Source organism: Rhipicephalus sanguineus, chromosome 7 (assembly GCF_013339695.2).
Source record: "Rhipicephalus sanguineus isolate Rsan-2018 chromosome 7, BIME_Rsan_1.4, whole genome shotgun sequence".
NCBI lineage: Eukaryota > Metazoa > Arthropoda > Arachnida > Ixodida > Ixodidae > Rhipicephalus > Rhipicephalus sanguineus.
Genome location: NC_051182.1, coordinates 83,228,662 through 83,249,256, shown reverse-complemented (window position 1 = coordinate 83,249,256; position 20,595 = coordinate 83,228,662). Strand labels below are relative to the sequence as shown.

Here is a 20,595-nt window from a genome sequence, read left to right as displayed (position 1 = left end):
CAAAAAGCAAAAGCGTGGGCAACATGCATTTATTTACGTGCACAAAAATCTACCTCATGTTAAACTACACATTCAGTGAAAAATGTCGTAAAGATGTTGACATAGCCAACAAAAAGGCTGGCAAGAACCAGTGTGAAACGCTGAAAAAGAAAGAACGATGGTGCAGCCAATGATAAAGGCTGGCAAAAAACATTGGAGCTGCCAATGTTTATACAATGTTGGCGATACGTACGACGGACAATGTTGGCTACAGCCATCCTTGCCATTATTGGCGATATGTTGGACGGACAATGTTGGCTCCAGCCATCCTTGCCATTATTGGAAAATAATTGGCATCCAATATTGGACCAATGCACATTTAGGTGTAGCAAACCCCTAAAAGCCAACGCAGGACCAATATTTCTGCCAATGTTTACCAACGTAGTTCCGAGATTGGTCCAATGCCGGCGTGCTGCCTGGGTAGTCGTCGATGTCGCGAGGCCGTTCGCCTGGCTGCGGTCGCGGCGCGTTGATGGCGAATCCTCGTAGTCCCATCTGTCGGTACAGGCAGCGGCGGTACGTGTGGCCGGCCTCCCCGCAGTGGTAGCAGAGCGGGCGGTTGTCAGGGGCGCGCCAGACATCTGTCTTCCTCGGGGTGTAGCGCTGGCCGACAGGTGGGCGGTAGGGCGTCGGTGGCGGCGGCGGCGCCTGGCGACGGTACTGCGGCGGTGTGTCGTCTTGGCGTGGACGTGGAGGAGGAGCATGACGGCGGGCTGCAGCAGCATAGCTCATAGCTTGCGGCTACGGCTCTACTAGCTGAGGCGCGCCGAGTGAATGCTGGATCTCCTGGCGCACGACGTCGGCGATGGAATCTACTTGAGGTTGCGACGAAGGTAGAAGTTTTCGCAGCTCCTCTTGCACGATTGCTCGAATCGTCTCACGCAGGTCGGCGGATCCTAGCGCTTGAGCGTCGGCGTAACCTGTGGTCGAGAATCTGCGGTCGTATTGCCGTGTTCGCATCTCAAGCGTTTTCTCGATTGTTGCTTCGGAGACAAATTCTTGGACGGTATTCGGCGGATTCCTCATAAGGCCAGCGAAGAGCTGTTCCTTTACTCCTCGCATGAGTAAACGAACCTTCTTTTCTTCAGGCATGTTGGGGTCAGCGTGGCGGAACAGCCGGGTCATTTCTTCCGCGAGATGCTCACGTTTTCGTTCGGGAGCTGAACCCGTGTCTCCAGCAAGGATGCGGCCCTTTCCTTTCGAACGACGCTCGTGAACGTCTCCAAAAAAGCACTACGAAAGAGATCCCAGGTTCGAAGCGTGGACTCCCGGTTCTCGAGCCATGTCCTTGCTGCTTCTTCCAGGTAGAAGTACACGTGGCGCAGCTTGTCGTCGGCGTTCCAGTTGTTAAATGTTGCGACCCTTTCGAACGTCTCCAGCCAGGTTTCGGGGTCTTCACGTGGCGAACCACGAAATGTCGGCGGCTCCCTGGGCGGCTGCATCACTATCGCGGCAGGGTTCGCTGCGGCCGTCATCGTACCTGTTGTTCTTGTCGGCGTGGCTTTTGGCTTATCCGGTAGGAGTCCGTATTGGGGGGGGGGGTAGTCCTTTCTGCCGGCGGCTGGTTCGAGGATCCGCGTTGTCCTTAGAGTCGTCTTCTTCGCGGCTTGGGCTTGGGTCAGCGCTCCGCGGTGGCGTCCGGATCATGAAGCAGCACCTCCACCAGATGTCACGTGGTCGTGACGTCGACGAAGACAGCAGTCGGCGTTTGCAGGATGAAGCTGTTTATTTGGCCGAACCTGTGGCCGGAAAATGAGAACTAGAACTACAGCAATGCACGCTGTACAATGATAGCGGCGAACAGGGCGTCGTCCGTCGATCAACTGACAAGCGATCAAGCGCGTCGGCTTTTATACAGGCGCTATCGAACTTCCCAGCAATATCGCTGGTGGCGGCGTAATCTCTAGACAAAGCTGGAACATTCGCCTGCGGGGCGCAATCTTAACAAACCGATCTACTACAATCGCGACGCTTCTAGAACACTACTTCGCGGACAGCGTCGAGCGTTGATAACCGTCTCTGCCGGTCAAACCCGAATACATCAAAACAAGACAAGAAGTGGGCGTGGCAATATTGAACCTTCAGCTAATAGAAAGACCCGCCACGGTGGTCTAGTGGTTAAGGTGGTCTAGTGGTTAAGACCTGTAGATCTGCGGAACTGCATTTTCGATGTAGGCGAAAATGCTAGAGGTGTGCGTACTTGGATTTATGTGCAGGTTAAAGAAGCCCATGTGGTCAAAGTTACCGGAGCCCTTCACTATGGCGTCCCTCATAGTCGAATCGTGGGTTTGGGACATTAAACCCTAACAATACTATGAAAGCTAGTAAACAGCCCCTGCCTCATGTACTTCTTTTTGTCTATTGTGCTGTTTCGATGGCCGTCATGAATTTTGTCTTCGACTGTATACGCCATCCCAGATCTGTGGTCATCATCACCAATCATCACGTTTCGTTCCGCGCTAGTATAGTGTACTAGAGTATGGGAGTGCTCGCAAACGGCTTCGGAAAGTGAAGCCAAAACAGAGACAAGCCACTTGTGGCGCTGCGATCTACAGCCTGCAATGTGTAGTCGTGTAAGAGTTGCGCGCGGCTCCACCAAAGTAGTGCAGATGTAGAATGCCCGCTTCCCACTTAAAAGACCCAAATTCCGGTTAAAGCTGTACATATTGTTTTATTTTTACTGTAACCTGTTTTTTATTGTATTTAAAAGTGCCTTCAGTTGCTTAGCATTGCTACGAAAGCAACGTGAAATGACAAGTAAAATACAAGAAATGTGACAACAAGCTTAAATACTTGCAGCGCATCCAAGCGAGATTATACATAAACGTAAATAAAATTATGACTTCTGAGATTTTTGCGAATAGGAGTCTCGGCCTACCTGTGCTCGATACGCTGCCCTCGGTTAGCGGCCGCTGGGTCACAGCATGAGAAGAACTGAATGCAGTCGGCATTCAGTTATCGGAAATGGCGAAGGGTTGTACACTGTAACACCATAGCCAAATCGTAGTGTGTCACTTGTACGGCAGTTGAATAGCAGGCCGTTGGCTCGTGCGCTTAGTGCGTGCCGTCTTAATGAGCGCTTACCGCGAACTTTGTTTTAAATGCATGTCATACGGGGTGCTGCCATTATTTACGCTTTCTGTCAAATGTCCTGTGTTTTACTTCACATTTCGCGTAACATTTTTGAAAATCCGTAGCAACTGAACTTAGTTTTAGAAGACAGAAAAAATGAAAAGGAAACCAATACAACTGTGACAAGTTGACGCTACCAATAAAAATCCACCTTCTACAGCTGGGATTGAAACCCAGGTCGTTCAATTGGAAGCGGGCATTCTACTTCTACACCACTTTGGCAGATCCGCGCGCCGTTCTTAAATGATGCCACATTACAAGCCACCGATCGCAGCGGGATAAGCGGCTTTACCCTTTTTTGGCTTCGCTTTCTGTGCAGTGTAGCTGCGCCGTTCCGAGCACTCCCCTGCCCTGTTCTAGTGGCGTCTAGCGAATCAATCCAACTTTCCTGTTCTTTCAGAATAATCTTTACACATTCGATAACAATGTATGATAACAAAATTGGCGTTCCTAACTACTCTGTAATGTATTTTTACAGAAGTGAATTTTAAAGAACGAATCAAGCATGTATAATTGACGGAACACAGCTGTAATACCAATGTACTAGAGTGTTTGGCCGCGGATACACGCAAAGCCTGTTTCTGCACTTTCCGAAATTCCGAAACTTGAATTTCCAATCTCTTATTTCGAGATATATCCTTCTTCCTTAATGGGCAAAAGTATCCATTTATCTGAACTTCACTTAGTAAACTATCACTTTAAGTATGCACTTTTCTTTCTTTCTCGTTACAACGAATCACAAATTTCTTTGACACACAATGATAAAACCCTACCACTTTATTGCACATTTGATGAGCGCGTATCAATTTGTAGGTGAGCTTTATCAGTATATTCGCTCAAGTATACCTCACGTCAGTTTTTCTGCTTCAGGAAATACGCTCGATCATATTCCTTGGGAAGCAAGTTCATGAAAAAAGACAATCAGAATGAACAATGCAACCGCATACTTCATCGTTTTTGCCCTCTTCATTATGAGGTGAGAGCTTACTTTTTAACTGCTTCATAAAATTAAAAGGAAGATACGAAAACTTCTTTTGCTTCGAATACTGTGCTTGTTTAGAAAGAAAATGATACCCCCGTTCTTACACATACATTAGCGGTGCTTCCTTACTGCAGTTGTAACTATTTTCACAGATCTTGGCGCCGCATCTAATTTTGTGTGATTGCACTGCGAAACCATGCTTTTCCCACAAAGCTATGGGCACGATAGCATATCACTGCGAAATCTGCCACATCACACCACCGATAAGGCCATGAAAACCTCACATCGAGAAAATAATTGAAACTAGTGTTCTTAACAGATAGATGAATGGTGCGGCATAACCCTCTGAGGTATAAGAATTCATTACCTAATGTTCAGCTGAGATAGCTGCGCTGAAAGACAGGCTGCAATTTTCTGGTTTACTAGTACGTGAATACTCCTGACTAAACTGCTGTGCTATTTCAACAGACGGGGAAATTGCAATATTTGTGTACTTAGTGGGCATAGCTTCTCTGTTGTTCTGAAAGAATACAGTAGGAGTAAAACGTAGTGTATGCCATTAAAAAACGAGTATCGCATAACATGTGTGGTTATGTCCTTGCGTGCTTATCTGAAGGGTGTCTCAGCTCTTGGGTCCAGCTTTGAAAATGCACTGTGAAAGAGAAGTTTTGAAATGCACACAATCTTTTTCAGTTATGCAGTCGAAACCCGCGATAACGAAATCCCCGAGGGAATGAAATTCTCACCGCAACAAAATATTTTCGGAGCACCGGCGAACGCCTATAGGAGTCAATGGAGTTCGTAACTCGCGACTACGAAAGATATTCATACCGTAGTCCCTCATTAACGAAATTTTTGAAACACGAGCGCGCAAATAACCTACTCTCGCAACATTAACTGCATTCGAAGACTGCTGAAATGCATTCATGCTACACTTAAATTATGCAGAACTATTGCTAAGCGCACTTGAGAAGCAGCCGCAATCATTGTTTACAAAATAACATTAAGCTGGCGACTATGATGATGATGATGGCTTGCCGAAACACCTGCTCGTTATCGCGGACTACGTAGCCAAATCCACATTCCTCATGGAGTTTCGTTCGTTGGCTTGGCTCTGTGCTTGGCTTTGTCGGCTTACCGCGCACATGGTCGCGTGTGTGGAGCCATTTGTGGAGCGTTTGCTTGGTCGCTTGGTGCAACGTGAACTGTGTGTTGCGATTGCTTCGTCCGATTTCACTGCCTGCGAAGATGTCGCCTCCTACGAAAAAGCGGAAGTTTATTACGCTGGAAGATAAGGCTGCAATCATCAGTGAGGTAGAAAAACATCGTTGATCCCTCCGTCATAGGAATTGGAATAACACGAAAGTAAAGCGTGTCCTTACAGAAGTAACTGAATCTTAACTGCCCGTTGATATAAGATAGTTTGCACAAGTATATTGATGCCTGGCAGCTATAGCACCGTTTAACGTGGATGTGCCCACTTTGATGATTGGTGGTACATCTCCACCCCGACAACTAACGTCCCTGCTAAATGATTAAACAAACCCTTGTGGTAGCTGTAGTAGTTAACGGTGAAAGCGTAATGAGAGAACTAGGTGTGATAGCCAGACGAGCGTCGCATGTTGGTCGCAGAACTTGGTCGCCATCCAGCGGCATGTTAAAATATGACTGAACACCACGGCCGCACTAGAGGGAAACGCAAAGCGCGTTGTGCCGCCCCGGTAGCCCGGCCGCGATTTTTGTAGGGGCGAGCGCGTGAGCGGGAAACACGGTGTTACAGCCAAGTGAGGCAGGCGCGCGTCGCAGAGCTATGAGCGAGGCCGACGCTTTTACGACGCTAGTGACTCTAACGACGCTTGGCTAAGGTCGCCACCACGCGGTGTGGTAAGGCATTGACAAAATTGAACTTTATTGAAAACGCGCCGAATGGAAGGGAAGTGTAACCCGTTGCAGGTGCTAATCGTGGAGGCCACAGTGATGACGAATTACTTTACCGCTCCCAGAGAGCAACACCATCCCGCCGACCGGGAGAATGGTATATATAAAAGGTGCGTTTGTAAAGCACCTAGAGTCTGTGACCGTGGCGCAGTGGATAGCGTGCCCGGCATCTGTTGTTGCGGACAGAGCGGTCGTGGGTTCAATGCCCGTTGACGGAACCTTTTTTCTTTGGCATCTGATCGTGTGTATTTTTTCGACGTCATTTCCGTGACGGAAATACGTCACCGAAGGACCCCGGCATAAAACACTTTCGTGTTAAAAGGGCAGAAAAAAAATGGACATCGCCGAAGAATTCGGCGTTGCGTGCAGCTCGCTGTCCACGATTCTGCGCTGATTCGCGCTGATCCAGCGCAGCCGGGAGAAGGTTCACCTGTTGGCGCACTTGTTGACGGTACTGGTGACAGCGCAGTGCCGCCGTCACTGACCAGTGCGTGGGGCGAACTTTGTGCCGTGGCTAACGAGATTCCCGATCGAGAGGCATGAAATTGCTGCGTGGTAAGGCCTTCCAGAGCAAGCACACTGACTTTTGGAAATAAATGTATTTTTTGTAAACTCCATGTCTTTTCTGCCGCATTCTCGCGCCAACGAAATTCCCGCAAGAGCGAAATTTTGTGCTTTTCCCGCCGATTTCGTTATTGCGGGTTTCAACTGTACTGCTACTTTGCTGATGTTGACAACTGGCAGAAAGTGCGCTTGCATTCTCATACAAAATATATGAGGACGAAACGCACATGCACGACTCTCCGAATGCAGTGAAGAGACGGCAAACATGCACAGCTGCACACTTGCAAAGGAAATGCACAACTGCGAGTGGGTGATCATAAAACTGCTAACTTGAACAATCTTCTCAAGATACCCGAGAATCACACGTGTCTCCGCATCCTTTCAAGTGAGGACAACAAATATATTTGTATATTAGCCGTCAAAGAGCATTCACAATAATTTAAAAAAAGAAAGTGCGGATAATTCTTCTGATAGCGCGAAAAAATGGAAAAGAACCAGCACTGTTGCACCCTTCGCCGACCCACCACCTACCGCTGCGGTGTAGTAGTTATGAACACTGTAAGTTCTGTATTTCTCTCTCTCTCTCTCTCTTTATATATATATATATATATATATATATATATATATATATATATATATATATATATATATATATATATCATTCTTAAATCTAATCCGAAGAAGTTCTGGAAAGCACTAAGTCCTGACTGCGACGATAACTTCATTTCTTTGCATGATGCAAATAACATTCCTCTTGCCGACACTGATTGTCCATATGTTTTTAACTCATTCTTTTCATCTCTCTTTGCCAGTGAAAACGACCATCTCTCCAAGGTTCTCGAACGGGATTACTCATACATGGCACCCACCGATATTACAATTGAAGGCATTTCTAAAATCAAAGAAAATCTGAAACTGTATTCGTCTTCTGGTATTGACGATATAAATTCTAAAATTTTACAGACCACAATATCTGTCTTTAGTAGAATTTCATTCCACATTTCTCGGCAGTCCCTAACTACACGATTGTTGCCTTCTGACTGAAAGATAGCGAAAGTAGTGCCAGTCCATAAAAGTGGCAGTAAAAGTTCTCCTGGTAATTAACGCCCCATTTCCTTAACATGCATCTCTTGTAAGATGCTGGAGGATATCTTAGCTTCTAACATTTACATTAATTTAGAATCTAACAAATTCTTCTTTTCTAACCAGCATGGGTTTGGAAATTGTCTTTCTTGTGAGACTCAACTTTTCGAATTTACTACCGTCTTACATTCTAACATGAACAATAATCTATAGACAAACTGCATATTCCTTGACTTTGCAAAGGCCTTCGATCGTGTTGCTCACTGCCGCTTGATTTTAAAACTATCATCGCTAAAACTATATTCGCTTACGCTAACATGGCTCCGTAACTTCCTAACGAACCGGCAACAGTTCACTATCGCAAATAATTCCTCTTCATCACTTTGTTACGTTTCCTCTGGTGTTCCGCGAGGAAGTGTTCTCGGCCCCTTACTTTTTCCTCTTCTACATTAATGATCTGCCGGACAGTTTATCATCTTGTATCCGCATATTCGCTGATGACAGCATTATTTTCCGTCGCATCCGCAACAGTAGTGATCATCTTGCCCTTCAACAAGACCTTGAGCGTATTGGTGAGTGGTGCAATACCTGGCAGATGACATTAAACGTTTCCAAGTGCAAACTGATCACTTTTTGTCGAAAACGTCATAACTTCAGTGGTCTATACAAAATTGGTAACAGCCTTGTGGAACGCGCTCAGCATTATAAGTACCTAGGCATAAACCTAACTCCTAATCTTTCCTGGTTCACACATACCACTTCCATCTAGTGCTAACGCATCAAAATCATTAGGTTTTCTACGCCATAATTTATACAATTCTGCTTCCGATGTACGTAAACTCGCGTATCTTGCTTTAATCCATCCCCAACTAGGGTACGCCTCCTCCCTTTGGTCACTGCATCGAGAATACTTAATTAACATGTTAAAATCTATCCAGAACCGAGCCAGTCGTTTCATTACGCGTAATTACGGCTACCCATCTAGCATAACACAGATTAAACAAGGCCTTGCACTCGAGCCACTAAAAATTCGTCGTGACATTTCCCCTTTATCACTATTCCACAAACTCATCCACACCAGCATGATGCCATCTGTTCACCTTAATCTGGTTCATCGAACTTCACGCCGACTACATAACAACCATAGCTTATCACGCATGTACGGTGAAACTGACGCTTTCAAACTTTCGGCTCTTCCACGAGCGATTCGTTTGTGGAATGACCTTCCAGATGATCTCGCATCACAGCGATGTCATGTAAAATTCTTAAACAACCTCAAAATATATTTATGCACCGAAATTTGATGTATGGCGTTGCAATCCTGTTACCGGTATGTTTTACTTTCTTCTTTTTCCCCCTGTTTTTATTTTATTCTCTGTGTTCAGTTATTTGCGGAAAACTCTTTCGACAGTTATCATATCTTTTTAAACTGTTGGTGTTTAAATAGTTACTTTATATTATCTTTTGTGTAACGCCTTTAGACACTACATTCCGCGAAGGATATCTGTCTTTCTATTTCTTTATATATCTATATTTATTTCTCTCTTTTTCTCTGTTTATTTCTCTGTGTACTTGTTCTCCCCATCAGGCTTATGACAGGCCAAGCCAGAGAAATTGGCGCGCGCGTTAGGGGGGAGAAGTGGAAGAGGAAGAATATGAAGGAGAGGATGTGGAGAGCGCGTGGCAGTTCATGATTAGGATCATGATCACGCTGCGCTTAACCAGTTTCGCCATTAAAACAGGCAGAGGTAGCACACCGAATTACCCATGGAAACCAAGGAATGGCGATGCGAAAACAGAAAGCGGAAACGAAAACTTTTCGTTTATTTTTACGTAAAAATGGGAGGTTTTGCTAGTTTCTTTTTTTTAACGTGTTTCGTGCGCATGCGCCGACGCTGCAGAAGAGGACGGGATTCGGGCAGGGTCATTGGTGCTTCGTACTCTTCTGCCCACTTAATTTTAGCGCGTTTGTGCACCCAGATGCGCGCCTAAGCGTCCTTTAGAACACTGTACTGATGTATACTAGGTTTACATTATATCGTAATCACACCGAAACTTGGGCTAGACGGTCGTACTTCATGATGAAACGGCAGCGCAACCACACAGGGACTGAAGAAAGAAGGTACACGAAACACAGCGCTACTCCAAACTGAATATTTTACTTCACAAACAACACTTAAAAGAACAACCACCGTAAGATTCCCGCATGAGCAAACTAAAGGAACGCACTAATCACTGCGTGTCAACAAATAAAAACCAAGCGAACACAAAAAATTCTTGAACATCTAAGTCAGATGTACTGGTTTAAAAATTGATACTCACAACCAGTGGTTCACTGATGCATGAACCAGATTTCTTCCTAATGTAGTAAGCCTCGTTTAGCTCTCTAACCAACTGGTCCTTATGTCTCTTCAAAATATTTACCTCATTGAATTTTGGTTCGCACCCATAACTGTTAACATGTGAAGCCAAATGAGCATACCCTCTGGTGTTTAATGAGTGTTCGTGTTCTTTCAACCTAATGCTTACACACCTGCCCGTATGTCCGATGTAACAACCCCCGCACTTTAAGGGAATCGAATATCCAACCCCCGCATTACAACCCCCACCATGAGTTCAGTGAGAACACAGCCGGAGCCAAACGTGGAGTCCATGTTAGGAACGATGGAATCCGAACGGAACACGTGCGGACATACATAGCTTGCTATGTACCCTGGTATGCTGGGGACCTTCACTGCCACACTGCTTACGAATGCGTACCAAATTAATGCGGGATTCATGCGGGCATTTTCGATTGTGATAGACCACCGATAAGAAATGAACGTTCGAGCACAAGCTCGAACTTTCTATGGTCGTCGAACTTACACTGTGTCACTTATGTTTAACAAAATATGACATTGGTTGATACTGTGATATATAGTGATATAATTTTTGGAAAACTCCGCCAGGTGAATAGTCCTTGACATAGGTCGATGAACGGCGTTTACATGTGTTTCTCGGCCTGTTTGATTGCCTAAATTTACATTTTATTTTTCCATGAGACTTGTGTATGCGCGTTCACAATATTACGCCAGCAAGTCGCAAATGCACCTTGCCTCTTAGCCTGAGTGAGCTTTTTTGTAGGCAGTTGGCGCCTAAAACTCTAACAGTGTGCGTAGGTGTCTGTCATTCTGCAAACAATATGTGTATATTGTGAGTGAACACTAACAAAAAAGAGCCAAGTATTTGTACCCAGCTATTGTTTTGATCGCATTATCGTATATAGATGATATATTGATTCATTTTCACATTAGCCAATGAAGAAGTTACGCAGCATTACTAATGTGCGAATAAAGTGATTCTGCTTCAATATGTGCCCCGCTCGTCTGAGCAATAAGTGACCGATGGTAGCAAGTACTACAAAGGTTTAAATAAGCGCTGCCTTTGCTTCGTCGACATGCAAGCGCATCTGGCACAACCTGACACAATTTCAGGGCAGCTAGAATCAACCCTATTGCTTTCGCGCAATTATCGACGTACCTCAGGAAGAAAACTACATACAAGAAAATACTTGTGGATTTTTCAGCTCTCGTTGGCAGCCTTCGAGCAAGGTCGAAGCGGGAAGGATTATATTCGGCCCAAAAAATTGCTGGAGAGGAGTAAGTAAAAAATTGCATGGTGCAGCACGCCAAGTGTAATTTTTAGCACATTTTCGACTTTGTGTGTCACGTCTAACAAGTCTTCAGCCAGAAATTGTAGTCATTGTTTTAGTCCCGTAAATAGATGAATACCACAGCAGCACAAGAAATGGCAGACAAGTGCAGCACGCTCCACTGTTATTGGTAACACAGGTGCACGGGTCCCCCTGCAGAAGAGCTCAAATTTGGGCGAGTTGTATTCTGTTGAACATATTGGGTGGATTCAGAGCGATACAACGAGGACAGCGCTGGTGTTCGTGTCCCTTCATCTCTGTCCTCGTTGTATCGTGCTGAATCCACCCAATATGTCCCCCTGCAGAAGTTATTATGGAAACAGGGCCGGCTATAAGAAACAAGCGAAGGAGCTTGAAGTGGTATAGCGCATTACGGGAAAGAAGAAACGGCCGAGCAGACCGACAAAATAGGACAGAGCGCTATACCAGTTCAGGCACGACGAACCAACTCGCCCAATCTTCAACACTTGTGAAGAGAAGTAGGCCGTCATGTGAACTGGAACGGAAGCAACAAATACAATGAAAGGGGACGCAGACATTTGGCGGACCAAAAAACAATGAAGGAATATCGTCTTACTGCTCCTTCCTGTTCTTTCGTTTTACCCTATGCAATGCATATGTCATCATCAACGCAAATGCATGTGGGCTGCAGCAGCTTTTTCTTAAAGGTGTAATCAAGCGCAGGTACTGTTTGCACAATATTCTATTTCATCTGTTGAATAACGAACAGAACAGACAGTATCGCCTGCTCTGAGACGATTTATTATCTACCGTCTAATATTACTGAATGAGGACACAATAATAGGCGCTCAGAAGTGGAGTGAAGGATGAGGGCTTCGCCTGCGTTCCCCGACTATGGTTTTTCTGTTTATCATGCGGTGGCTCGTAACGGTCACGGCGGTACGCCGAAAAAGCTTACAATCTATCATCAGCAATGAAGAATCCGCAGAGTCATTTCATAACGTGCAAATAAGGCTCAACATCATGATAACGCAAAGCTATTAGTTGTACGCAAAAAATTACACCATCTCCCGCTAAAGGGGACCATGAGTAGATGCGAAGCCGGAGCACTTGCACGATCGCGTTCCGTTGGCGTTCGTTGGGCATGCTACCGATCTCGCGTCGTGGAACGCGAAGAGCGACGCTACGCGCGTCGTATCTTCCATCTAGCCTGGCCGTTAATTCTCACAGGGCGAGTGGGGAACGCGGTCAACAGGCGGGCGAGAGGGGGCAGCGTAGGAGAGGAGAGAGAAGGGGAGGGGACGCGCATGCGCTCGAGCTCATCGCGGCGTTGCGCAGGAGAGAATTTCGGCATGTCTAGCCCGCGTTTCAGAGGAAGAGTGGAAAGGGGGAGGGGAGAGGGAAGTGGAGCGGGGTATGGGAGAGGAGATGGGAGAGGGAAAGTGGAGAGGGGAAGGGGAGAGGGTGAGTGGTGAGGGGAAATGGGAGAGGGTAGATGACAGGGGAATGGTGAGCGGAGTGGAGAGGAGGTGTGTGGAGAGGGTATGCGCATGCGCAGTAAGGGTGGTCACGCCGCACACCACCACCGGATTGAGCTCCGCCTTAAGATACTTCGCACCTAAAAAGTTCGTTGCCATCCGGTGGAAGCAACACCTGCCAAGCTGAGTGGAAGGCAGTCAACACCCGCTAATACGGTAATGTTAAGCTATTTATTACTCAAGATGAATGCCAATGTACAGTGGGCGTTAAATTTAGACGCCACTCAGACTAAGAAAACTTTAAATTTCCCATCAATTTGTTAATTTATAAGGTCGAACCACGCAGTACATCCTCTTTGTGCCTTTTAGAAAAGATAGGGAATGTAAATTGAAGGCCTATCAAATATGCGCGAATATTCAGCTTTTCATGTACCTGCTCATCCCCTAAAATTTGACGCTTAGTGCACTTTTAAGTTGACCTGTCTTCAATACAATCATTGTCGAGAAAGTGTGCGAGGTAATTTAGGTTGCCGTTTCAGAAACGAAATCATATTTCCTTGAGGGACAACTTATGCCACCTCTTCTGACTTGTCATTATTGAAAATCAGAACAAAATCTATAAGCAAACAGGAGAAACAAGGAAATGACGTTTGGCTTTAGATGTTTCTATTTTATTTTTGTTTTTACTGAGGGGCATTGCTTATTCAGAATAACAATGACTTGTTTTGAGGTGTTACCAGCTGACATATTTAGTCATTTGGTGAAATGTTTTCAGACTTGCCCCCACGACTGTCATCCACCTTGTGAGTGCCCCAGCCCTTTTGAGTGGTTTTTTGGAATCAGGAATTGTCGTTGATGGAATTCCTCTATAAGCAGTAGTTTTTTTTTATGAATAAATGTTGTTGAAACAAACCGCTCTGTCTACGTGCGTTTAGCAGAGAAGAGTACCTCGATAGCAGCTGTGTCAATGAGCGACGAACAATTGCTAAGTAAATAGTTTGTGTAGCTGTTGAACCCGTTGGTTCAATTGGATAGAGCTCAATTTCTATGCAACGTAACATTAGAAACATACAGAGGCAACAATGCCATGAAAATTTAAAGACGAGGAATCATGGTTTGGAGATCGATGGCGTCATTTATTGACGTGGGAAGCTGCTTGCGAGGGCAACCACGCCAAAGGCTGAATAACATTGGTGCGTCTTTTCTTGCTATTCAGTATACTTATAATTCCCTTTGACTCTGCCCATTAAAATGCGTCGCTTGTTGACTAGTGATAATCCTTGGACAATTGTCCGTTCAGCGTCGTTCAGTGCAGTTTGAAGAGAGCGAGCTAACGGCTTATCTCCACCGGGAGAGGCCCGCGTCGCGACTGTTTCGGAGTCCTAGATCTTTTGCATGAGCATGTGTGGGATAACACACATAAATGCATGGGCGCATCGCCTTGAACAAGTGGCGGCTGCTGTCGTTTTCCCCGATGCGTGCATTTTATCAAAGCACTGCCTGGCTGCACATTACGCCAATCCAAACACGTGTGCAGACATAACTAGTACGGAAAGCACGGAAAAAGTTTTGTTTTCATGGATTTCATATAATAGCAGCAGAAAATATTTTGGCGGCATAAAGCGTGTTGTGGCTAGAATAATAGTGACGGAGATCCCACAGCCTTGATGGCATTCTGATTTTCCTGTAGCTTATCAAGTGCGAGTGAAAGACGCGCGGTGTACAGAAGGAGCATTTAAGGCGCAGTGTTGGGAAATGGTGTCTGTAAGTATGAAGGTACTTTTCACCGCCGTACTACGAAACAGCGAGCGCAAATCCAGTCAAATCGCCTATTATTGTGCGCTCATATATATATATATATATATATATATATATATATATATATATATATATATATATATAGTAAAGGCGTTCAGTGACGGCCCTAGGCGATGATGCACTACGGCGACAGTCGAGATGGCGCACAGACTCGCAGCACGAGAGACGTGGTCTACATATATTCAAAACTTCGGCCTTAAAACTTCAAAACTACTGCCGAAATACGGAGGCCCCTACCGGTTCGTCGAGCGCACATCCCCGGTCAACTACCTGATCGAACAAATCGAACCAGCTTCGGACATGCGCCGTCGAGGGCGCGACATAGCCAGCGTGGAGCGCTTCAAGGCCTACTATGACCCACTCATAGTGACGAGCTGTTAGGTTGCCGGATGGCTCCCTTTTCGTACGCGGGGTAATTGTGGCGAAGCAATTGGTACTGTTTAACGGTTGCGCTCTCCAGCGGCTCCTAGTGGGTCGTCCTCTTCTAAACGCCGCTCGCGCTCCGAGCCCGTGTTGTTGCCTTGACTGTCGCCATAGCGCATTGTCGCCGAGTGCCGTTCAATAAACAGCTTAACAATATATATATATATATATATATATATATATATATATATATATATATATATACATATATATATATATATATATATATATATATATATATATATATATATATATATATATATATATATATATATATATATTGTAGTGAAGAGGAATGTCCAGCGCGGCAGCCACATCGCCAGCTCTTCGCGAGGCACGAGCTGGAGCTGCCTAGCCAGTGTTTTGCTGCACTGCTGCCCGCGCCCGTCCAGTTCCTGCTGCTACTGTTACGACGCAACCACCGCTTGTAGCCCAATGTTTTCTTTATATTATATATATATATATATATATATATATATATATATATATATATATATATATATATATATATATATGTATATATATATATATATGTATATATATATATATATATATATATATATATATATATATATATATATATATACATATATATATATGTGTGTGTGTGTGTGTGTGTGTGTGTGTGTGTATAAACGAACCCGAGGAGAATGGTGTGGCGCAGTAGTGGTGAGAGACTAAGACGAAGTGTTTAATAAACATGGATCTTCGTACTGTCATGTCTCCTGCGTTACACTAGTCGATATGATCTACTGTGCCCTTCATCATGGCTACATCCATGAAAGTTATCAACATCCTAAGCTTCTCTGGAGCACCCGAGGACGTCCCCTTTGACAAGCGGCTCCGGCTCTTCGATGTGAAGACTGCGGCCGCTGCATGGGCCGAGCGAGACAAACGGTGTCACTTCTCCGATTACCTCGAAAGCGAGGCTTTCAGTTGGTTCCGCACCGAGGTGTTTGACGCTGACGCATCTTGGGACAGCTTTGTCGGAATGCATGAAGCGACGCTTTACAAGCGCCACAGCGGATACTTTCCGCCAATTCAATCATTGTCGGCTGAGACCAGGCCAGAGCCTGAAGGACTACTATAACTAAAAAATGTGTCTTGGACGCCTTGCCGACCTAAATAAGGCTGTCAAGTCTATATTGACAAAACACCGCTTAACGCACGTCACGAATTACTTTGATGACATTGTTGTCTATTCCGACACGTTCACAGACCATCTGGAGCATCTAGGTGCTGTTTTAAAAGCTTTCAAAAGCGAAGTCGTCAAGCTGAAACTCAAGAAAGGTCAATTCCCACGAACCTCCATTGAGTACCTGGGGCACATGGTATCGAATGGCACGGTCATTCCGAAACAAAGCAACGTGGACGCAATCGTACGGTTTCCGACACCATCACGCCCTAAATAATTACAGCGTTTCTCGGCACTGTGAATGTTCGCCTTCGCTATATCGCCCGCTTCAGTGAAATGGCTCACCCACTGACACGTCTGCTCAGCAAAGACGCCACCTGTAACTGCGATTCAGACTGTGAGCTGGCATTCTCTATGCTCACGAAATGTGTAACAAAAGAGCGCATCCTTATATTCTACGACGCCTCCAAACCTTGTGTGCTATACTGCGATGCATCCAACCAAGGTATCGGCGCCGTCTTGAAGTAGGCTGATGATGAAGGTCTAGAGCATCCAATTGCATACCATTCACGCAAGCTGCTATAACATGAAATCAATTACGCCATCACACAACTTGAATACTTAGCAATTATTGACGCCATTAGTAAATGGCACTGATATCTACACGGGAAACATTTCACTGTGATCACGGACCACGCGGCGTTGCAGTGGCTTAAAAACATTCAAACTCCCCAAGGCCGTCTCTTCCGATGGTCCTTGAAGCTCTCCATTTACGACGTGAACATCAGGCACCAAAAGGGCACTGACAACATCAAGGCCGATGCACTGTCTCTAAACCCGATTATTCAACTCGTATCTGCTGATCAACTGCGAGAGCATCCCCACAACAAACCGCCCGGCAAGCATACCATTAATAAGGGAATGGCCATAGTTAGTGAACCGCAGAGGGATACGAAAAGTCTACGTCTCCTTTGCCCTCCGATCTTCTCTTCTCCAGAAAGCTCATGACGCTTTTGGTCATGTTGATGTAAAGAATACATTGCGGCTTCTCTCTCCACGATACTATTGGCCTGACATCGTCACCGACGTTTCTGAATACAATCGACACTGCGATACTTGCCAGCGCTGCAAGAAGCCGAGGACCAAACGCCTTGGTTCCTTGGAGCATTTACTACCAGCGGAACAACCACTTGATTTTCTGGCCATGGACACTATCGGAGGTTTTGCCAACTAAGGTTCCTCCAAAAGATTTATCCACTTAGCCGTTGATCGTGCCACCCGGTATGTGTGGGTTTTGCACACAAGAATGAGACCTGCGACGCCTACACCTTTTGCCTGAAGAGTATCTTTACTGCTAGAAAGCATGGGAAGCACAACATTCATCGGCTTTTTACAAGCTCACAACACCCGCATTGTAATGGCCTAAATGAGCGCACCAATAAGTCCATAGCAACTCGCCTTCGCTGCAAGATCAATGGCGAACCCCGAAAACCATGGACGCGTCTCCTCTCTGATGTTGTCGTCGAGTACAACAAAACACCTCACGAGGTCACGGGCTACCCACCCTGTTTCCTTATGTATGGCACACCATATTACCTTGTCTCCTTTCCGACGTTGCCGAAAACCTGCAGGAAGCTCGCTCAAACGCGGTCCGCAATACACTGGCATATCACGAGAAAAACAAGCTTATATACGACACCAAATTCCTTCAATTAGAGCTTCAAGTGGGAGACTTCATTCTATACAAAACACCCTAGCACCCGAACCGCGGCAAACTTAGTGCAATAATGGAAGGGCCGTATACGATCATACGCAAGATCTCTACTGTTAACTACGAGATCGACCGCAGCGTGGCTCCACTCGGACGCCAGAATGATATCGTTAATATGGGGAGATAAGACGATATCATCCGCCCCTGCATCAACGACTCTCTCAGGGGGAGGAGGAAGCGTGTGACGAACTACACGAAAACGGTGTGGTGCGATGGGGGTGAGAGAGGAAGACAAAGTGTTTAATAAACATGGATCTTCATACTGCCATCATATCTTCTGCGTTACGTATATGTATATACATAATATACCGGGTGTCCCAGCTATCTTTAGCCAAGGGTTAAAAAAATACAATATTAGAGGCAGACGAGTGAAATCACTTGCAAATTACTGACAGTCACCTTGCGCACTACAGACAATTTTTTGTTTGGTAATTAACTAATTTGCTAATTAGGATTATTTAATTAAATTGCTAAATATTGACTGTAGGCAAGAAATGCGGCTTTAAAAGTTCGAGAGCGTCTTCAAAAACCCCAATTGCATTATTTGCGATAAAGAAAGTCTCACGTATACCATTTTTTTCCAAGCTGCAAAGAAAGCCCACGAAATACAAAAAGAACGAGGTGACTAGCGCTTTCGCCCGCCGCGAGAATGCTGCCCTCAGCCGTGGTTTGAGAGAACGAAATCAGCTGCGGCCACGACTCGCCGTCTCCGTTGCAGCGGTAGGCCAATAAGTTGACGGTGGTTTTTTTGGCCCGCGTCAGCCAGTTGGCGCGCTTGACGGTGAATGTTGTAGCGAGCGCGAGCCAAGAAACCACTGTTAACCTAACGGCCTACCGTTGCACCGGAGCAGGGAAGTCGTGGCCGCAGCTGATTTCGTTCACTCAAACCACGGCTAAGAGCAGCACGTTCACTGCCGCGCTGATGCAATAGTCACGTGGTTCTTTTTTTTATTTCAAGGGTTTTCTTTGCTTCTTGGAAAAAATGAAATACGTGAGACTTTTTTTATCGCAAACAATGCAATGGAGCTTTCTGAAGACGCTCTCGAACTTTCTAAGCCGCTCTTCTTGCCTAAAGTTAATATTTAGCAATTTAGGTAAATTATCCAAATAAAAAACTAAATAATTACAAAACAAAAATTGTCAGTACTACGCAAGGTGAATGTAAGCGATTTGCAACTGATTTCACTCGCCTGCCTCTAATATTTTTCTAACCCTTGGCCAAAAATAACTGGGACACCCGATAGATACCCTCCACATATTTCACATCGAAACTATTTTTCTTGCAGTGATATTCTTTGCTGTCACTGTGCCACGCAGGTGGCTGCGGCTGCAACAATGCTGCGCGGAACGATTACAAGTATTGTGGACATTTCACAGGCCTAATCCTGCTATGACATAACGCAATGCGGAAACGCTAGGCATAAGGTTGGTCAATGATGTTCGGAAAGTGATTACCACCATATAATCTTCTCTCTTCGCTCACGACACAAAGACCTCTTTTTTTCACAGGAAGATGAGATTTACGGGGGCAGGCCTCAGCAACCTGCGGCCCGCGGGCCGCATGACATTCGCGTGGCAGTATATATGCGGCCCCCGGCACGACGTCAGAATCCCGTTCCCCTTGTCATTTTCTATATGAAGACCGGCATGGCAGTTTTGACCTGAATTGGGCTTTTCGCTTGTAACGTATCTGTAAATTGTAGCCTTCTGACGTGCGTGCTAAAAATAAACATTATTTTTTTTAATTTTTACATAAATTTCAATTTAATCAACCATTTGATCAACCTCTTTCTCTTCCTTTATCTCTCTCCACACCCACGCTCTCTGATAGGCCATGCGGCCTCCGCCGCGTTGGCTTCATGCAACTCAGCCCTCACCTCAAATGGTTGCTGACCCCTGTTCTAGGGCTTCACTGCCGCTTGCGTTCTTGCGCCCCTTCACCGCGATTGAAGACAAGTTTGGGTGCCCACCTGCAGAACTTGAGCTGGTCTTTTCATATCCTTACAACCTTTGCCACAGAATCTATGCGTTCACAGCAATCGCTTTGAGGTGAAAAAACAACGTAAGATAGCCCCTCTTATTTGGAACATCCTTCCTGTACTGGGCGAATATAGGTTCCATTTGGTCCCCTGCGCCCTTGTGCTTATAATATACATATTTGAAGAATAGCGTTGGCGCCTTAATTTTGCATGTATCTTTGTGGTTGTATCGCTTCGTCGTCCCTTCGGGCATGTGGTCAGCGTAGCTGTACACCACGTGAACAGAGGCGCTATTCCGCCATCTTGTTATGTTTTTTTTTTTTGTTCTTTCACTTGAGCTCTAACTCTTGCGTTCTTTCATGGGCCAGAGTTTAGCATCGGAAATGTTTGCACAACTTGCTTAAAAAGTCACTCGAAAATTTTTGTGCACTCTCACTGCACAATGAAAAGCCTGCCACATAGTGCCCTCAAATGAGGACAGCTGCACTAGTGCGTTTTTCTGCCATCAATTTTTATTGAAAACGACTGAAGATATGTTTGTGTTCTTAAAATAAGACTAAGAATTCTCAGCATAACTAAATATGTTCTGGTGGTAACGAGA

General features: G+C 45.4%; 1 long non-coding RNA gene across 1 annotated transcript; it reads left to right on the top strand.

Moving 5' to 3' along the window:
* Positions 1-4,045: 4,045 nt before the first annotated feature.
* LOC119400764 (uncharacterized) lies at positions 4,046-13,770 on the top strand. The gene is made up of 3 exons (XR_005185212.2): positions 4,046-4,147; positions 11,304-11,376; positions 13,644-13,770. It is a non-coding gene; the product is annotated as an uncharacterized LOC119400764 (long non-coding RNA).
* The last annotated feature ends 6,825 nt before the right edge of the window (positions 13,771-20,595 follow it).